Consider the following 7,182-nt stretch of genomic DNA (forward strand, 5'->3'; position numbering starts at 1 on the left):
ATAGTGCTCAATACATCAATTGTAGAGTGATATAGAAATACCACTGTTAAAATAGTGTCCAATACATCAATTGAAGAGTGATATAGAAATACCACTGTTAAAATAGTGCTCAATACATATATTGTAGAGCGATATAGAAATACCATTGTTAAAATAGTACTCAATACATCAATTGTAGAGTGATATAGAAATACCACTGTTAAAATAGTGCTCAATACATCAATTGTAGAGTGATATAGAAATACCACTGTTAAAATAGTGCTCAATACATCAATTGTAGAGTGATATAGAAATACCACTGTTAAAATAGTACTCAATACATCAATTGTAGAGTGATATAGAAATACCACTGTTAAAATAGTACTCAATACATCAATTGTAGAGTGATATAGAAATACCACTGTTAAAATAGTGCTCAATACATCAATTGAAGAGTGATATAGAAATACCACTGTTAAAATAGTACACAATATATCAATTGTAGGGTGATATAGAAATACCACTGTTAAAATAGTACTCAATACATCAATTGTAGGGTGATATAGAAATACCACTGTTAAAATAGTACACAATATATCAATTGTAGTGTGATATAGAAATACCACTGTTAAAATAGTACTCAATACATCAATTGTAGGGTGATATAGAAATACCACTGTTAAAATAGTGCCCAATACATCAATTGTAGAGAGATATAGAAGTATCACTGTTAAAATAGTGCTCAATACATATATTGTAGAGCGATATAGAAATACCACTGTTAAAATAGTGCTCAATACATCAATTGTAGAGAGATATAGAAATATCACTGTTAAAATAGTGCTCAATACATATATTGTAGAGCGATATAGAAATACCACTGTTAAAATAGTGCCCAATACATCAATTGTAGAGAGATATAGAAATATCACTGTTAAAATAGTGCTCAATACATATATTGTAGAGCGATATAGAAATACCACTGTTAAAATAGTGCCCAATACATCAATTGTAGAGAGATATAGAAATATCACTGTTAAAATAGTGCTCAATACATCAATTGTAGAGAGATATAGAAATATCACTGTTAAAATAGTGCTCAATACACATATTGTAGAGCGATAGAGAAATACCACTGTTAAAATAGTACACAATATATCAATTGTAGAGCGATATAGAAATACCACTGTTAAAATTGTGCCCAATACATCAATTGTAGAGAGATATATAAATATCACTGTTAAAATAGTGCTCAATACATATATTGTAGAGCGATAGAGAAATATTAAAACAGAATCTGAATTGTAATACAAATATTAAAGAATCCAAAAATAGGGTCGGTAAGTGTATACAACTATTTGTAAAACATCAAAAATTTGTTAAGTTCTCCATATCAAACTACATATTAAACTAGTTGGGTCGTCTAATGCCGTCTATGGAACGTCACCTCACTTTTTCATCACTAATCGAATTCCAAATGTTCAATACACATCGGATTGATGGCTATTTATATCCCATATATAATGATTCATTATTTACAAAAATATATATTATCATATCAAACATACATGTAATTTAAATTCCAGTGAACAAAATAATTCAAAACAAATTTTTGGACTAAAGATTATATACAAATAATTAAATTAACTTCATTATAACACTGTTAGCATAAATTACATAAACATAATTCTATACACTATAAATACAAATAAAACATATACATTCAAACAATAAACAATAAAGTCAGTATTTGGTGAGATGGTAGGGATGTCGAGAGTAAACATGACCAAATAACTATTGTCCTAAATCATTGACAAAATATCCACCTTCGTCAGGTGTGATGAGAACACGACACAATAGAAACAGAAATTTCGTTAGCCAACATCAACCACAAAGGTTGTTTTCGTCATTAAGATTTGGTTGTATGTGTCTCAACGTGTAGCCTTGGCTCTTGGTAGGATTTGAATAAAGTGTCTGAAAGCAACTATAGAAGTGTTACACTAAACTATACAATTCGTGAAACTATTGTCGTTTTTAAAAGGAATATTTCTTTAGTATCCGTGCATAATATTTGTAACAAACTGCAAGTTTTATTGTGAGTTAAACAATGTTGAAAACAATGTGCTATGATGTATATCGTGAGTTATTTTAACTAAATGTACTTTATGTTTGTTTGAAATTAAAATAAATTCAGTTTTTCAAGTATTTGCAGAAGGTATTGTGTAAGAAAATGACTAGATATAATAAAGAAATGTTTGCATAAGGAGCAGAAAAAGAAGACATATTTTATTTTCATCTGAAAGAGATATTTTGTGATACAGTTACCTAAGGAGACCTATTCGTTTTCAACTGATAAATCGGAGAGGGGTTGCTTATGCTGTAACAACACAAGTTATCAGTGAGAAAGTTATATTAAAGACATTAAGGAATTTTAAATTGGTTTTGATTTAAATCTGGATTATATTGTCTGAGCTGGTTGACTGTAAGTTAAACTGTTCAATGTTTTAATGTGGGATGACATGGTCTCATTATAACCTGTTTTTACCGGAGAATAAAAGCTGAAATCAAAGAAACATGACTGAAATACGTAAGTACAGTAATTGTTGTCATTATAAACATTCACCTTTAAATTATTATGTTGAAATTCCACTAGTATTTTACTCACATACTGGGGCCTTCATAAAGGTGCGATTTATTAAAGTTAAAACTCTGTCAAATTCAACAGATAACGTTGAAGTCATGAAGGCCTCCACCAACTGTAACAAGCAGATGAAAGAACAGACTGTTTCATTTGGAAGACACTACATTATTACTGATATTTCAACCGTCTATCGAAATTATAAGTGATACTCTAGGTCTTTAAAAATAATCATATACCCCCGGCATATATTGAATTTAAAAAGGAAATTCAAATAAAATACTTTATATAACTTAATATGTATATCGGTCAAAAATGCACATAAAGAGGCACATAACACACAGACAAGTAGAACAAGTAAAATTAAATTATTATTTCCTTCAGTTTTGTACACGTTCCACAATTTGACTTCAAAAATCTTGAAACATAAAATGTATTAAGAAAAAAGTCGAAATTGAAGAAAGTACATATATGACTGGAAGCCAGACTAAAGACCACCATGTTTCACAGAAAATAAAAAATCTCGTTGTATTAATTCTAATTATGTACCTGTTAGGATTGTTCTGTTTGTATTACTGTAAAAAATAACAGAAATTAAAGTTTTATTTTGTCTGAGAAATCTCAGCCATGTTAAAACTGTCACTAGAGTCAAGTTGTTCAAATGACGAGGATTTCAAGGAGAGAAATAATGTTTATTTTACCTTTTTAAACCACATATTGTAGTGAATAAAATTTCACATTACATTACATCCATACCAACATCAAGATTACAACAATGTCGCTACGTTAAATATTCTTAAAAAAAAAAAAACATAAACAATGGCATTTCATTTCTGACTTCAACAGCAAACAAATGATCATCCACTTATAACTGGTCAATCGCATGTTTTGTTGCTGTATTCTTATGTGTTTCAACATTGTTTAACATAGTTCTGTATTCAATATACAGAAGAATGGATAAGCCTCAGCAAGACCCGGTCGTAAATTAGTTCATATCTTCAGCTCACACCAAATTATTTTTTTAAGCCTATTCCCTTCAGAGTATTTTACGCATCATGGATCTAGCAAATGTAGGTGTATGGAACCTTCAACGAAGTACATATAATACATGTCTATTATATGTATATAGATATTTGCAAATTTTGCCTTTTGTTTTTATCTACCCGGAATAAATATATTCGGAGTTTTCAGTCAGTTTCCCCATGTCCGTGATGCAGGACGAAGGGGCTGTAACAAGCGTTTAGTCGTTCGGATGGGACCTTAACCCAAGGCCCAATGTGCTACAGGCTGTGCACGTTAATGATCCCTCGAGATGGAAATAAAAAAAGATCAAACTAATGCTGCTGTCCTGGCAAAAATCTCCTCACTGTACACTGCATGGCGTTGCCCGTCTTCATTAGCCCAATTAGGTGTAGAAGAAAAAGTCGTAATAAATAATTAGTTTTGGATATCGCAACGTTACATAGATTCCATTTTAAAATCTTAGACCTTTTATTGTGTGATTTTTTACTGTCACAGTTATCTCCCGTAAAGAGTGACTCATATTTACATGTCACTGTTCACTTTAAGGGCGATAACTCTGTAAAAAAAAAAAAACTTTATATGATTTCTAACGCCCGCGCCCGGGTGTTTGAGATATGTTGACACTTGACCATCGACATCAGCATACTTGATTGTATATTTCCACGTAAATTTTGATTATTTGCAGTATAAATTTGGCTGTAAATTTGAATTATTAAATGTAGGTCACGAAGTACCAGGAGGAAAATCGAAGAGTATAAATAAACAAATGTTGCAGACGATATTACGACATTTTCTCTACATTCTCCGACGGAGTAGGTTGTGTCAATACCTGGATTCAATGAATTCTTTTTAAACTGTACCACAATTGAAGAGTAAAAAACATGATGAAATAATATTCTTGTATAGTTTCCCCATGTCAGTGATGACATGGATTTCGGAAGGGACAATAAACCAAGACCCAATGTGATACAGGCTGTGCACGTTAAAGATTTCACGAGTTGGAAATCGATAAAGATCAAGCTTATGCTGCTGTCCTAGTCAACTTCTCCTCACTGCACACTGCATAGCGTTGTCCGTCTTCATTAGCCCAATTAGGTGCCGAAGAGTAAGACGTAAAACTTTATAATTTTGGATTTCGCAACGCTACATAGATTCCATTTTATCATTTTGATTTTTGTTTTATTATGTCACAGTTATCTCCCGTAAAGAGTGACTCATATTTACATGTCACTGTTCACTTTAAGGGCGATAACTCTGTAAAAAAAACTTTACATGATTTCTAACGCCCGCGCCCGGGTGTTTGAGATATGTTGACACTTGACCATCAACTTCAGCATACTTGATTGTTATGTGCACGTAAATTATGATTATTTGCAGTATTAATTTGGCTGTAAATTCAAATTATTAAATGTAGGTCACGAGGCACCAGGAGGAAAATCGAAGAGAATAAATAAACAAATGTTGCAGACGATATTTCATCATTATCTCTGTTTTCACACGGAGTAGGTTGTGTCAATACTTGGATGCTAAGCAGTTAGTTTAATTCTTTAAACTTGTAATTTATTTCCCCAAATGACGAAACCTAGTAAGTCTCTTTTTGGTCAAGTTTGAGATTCGTTTCATATTAGGAGTTACTAGTTTCTGCCACATGTTTATACTAAAAAATAAATGAAAAATAAAAAGTAAAAGTAAAAGTTTAAATGCAGTCACAATTTCATCAAACAAAAAATATATTTTTGTTTCCTTCTATTTTAAAATCATTGAAAATAACAACAAACCAGACAATAACGATTACACACTGTTTTCTTTTTAAAAATCAAACATTTTAAAGTCGCCACATTAAAACAAAACATTAGACTTAACACAAGGTTGTTAGTTAGACTTAAACCTTCATTTTCAAACAACAGACGTGACTTGAAAATAATACATCAGATAACAGTTTAAAACTTGTTTAATACAATCAGTAAAGATCTTTAGAATACAATACATCAATGAGTGGTCAGTCTTTTATTATTTTGTATTGAATGACCTGAATTCAATTAAATCTCTTTTAAATCTAAAACGGACAGAGTAAAAACTATATTAGACTTAGTCACCCTCGAAAAGTGAATCTTGAAATGACATTCATGGCCAGATTCACAACAATGTACAAGATACAAGTACCGTGGTATCTCATTCTTATAGAGCATTGACCATAGCTACCATTTGGAACTGGCGTTTAATATCCATGTTGATCATTTTGAACTGATGGTTCAGTATCCTTAAATCATATCATCGTGTGATTAACTCTTATTGTTTCTTCAAACAGGAAAGAAATCCAATTGAGATGTATCTGTTATTGTAGAGTACAGACCATTGTCTGGCGAAAACACTTGACCCAATCTTATCTCAGAATAATATTATTTTATACCAAAACCTTATGACTATAATAAACATCAGGTATTTTACACTAGAAGATGTTTGGCTAGACGTGGACCATGTCTCAAGTTGAAAATATTAATATTAAAACCTAGTCTGCTACATTCTTGCTTTCCAGTTTGCATACAGTTTCTTAAATATTACGGATAGCTGCAATTTGGTTGACTATGAAAACGGCTCAATCTGGTGCTTAAACTTCTCAATGCTTCGATTTGGGCGGCCTAACTAACCACCACCTTACATATCCATGTCACTTTTAGCGTCTTCGTTACATAAAGCTAGGATATGAATGATTCCTAACCTGTGCGTTCTACTAAAGGCCTCTATAATAAAGAATACAATCAGACGGAGATGAATCTAATAATATCACTTCCAAACTCCAATATTGAAACAAGGGACGTAATCAAATATTGAGGATGAAAGAATTGTCAAATATTGGGAGATGAGAAGGGTATATTTATTAACTTGTGTTTGTGTCAATACGAGTATATTTTTTTTATCTGGTCAGTAGGTTGGTTGTTTAGTTTCATCCTGTAATGATATGTCAACTGTATATAAGTATTGGACAGTTTACTACTTTCAGTTTAGATTTAAAACATACGTTTGTCATTTCATTATTTTCGGACAGTCCACACCAATCCCAATGTTATCACAGAATGACTACAAAGCACGTGAACTGTTTTTATATACTGAGTAAAGAAAGGTGTAATTTAACACAATAGGTTCAAGCATAATTCTAATCCTAAATTCTATATAGGTTAAATTCTACGAAAAACCAAAATTAAAATTAACACTAGACTACCTTTTCCAGATAGGGAAACTTGCTTTAAAACAGGAGAATAGTTGATCTTCAAATAAGGTCTTTCTTCCACTAGCAAATTTCACTGCCATGGGAATATTTTCCTCCTTTGACATTGTATGACGCTATACGCGTTCAATAGCTGTAGGGCATTAAGACGAAAAGCTCAATTTTTACATCGGTTTATATTGTATTATATCTTATAGGGACAGGTACGCCATATTTTTTACCAGTCGTAACTTAGTCTCAGAAACAGGAACGTTTTAGCTGAGGATATAAGTAATAGTGCTTACAGCGCACAGTCGAAATTTGAGCCTTCAAACGC

Source organism: Lottia gigantea, assembly GCF_000327385.1.
Source record: "Lottia gigantea unplaced genomic scaffold LOTGIsca_94, whole genome shotgun sequence".
NCBI classification, from domain to species: Eukaryota; Metazoa; Mollusca; class Gastropoda; family Lottiidae; genus Lottia; species Lottia gigantea.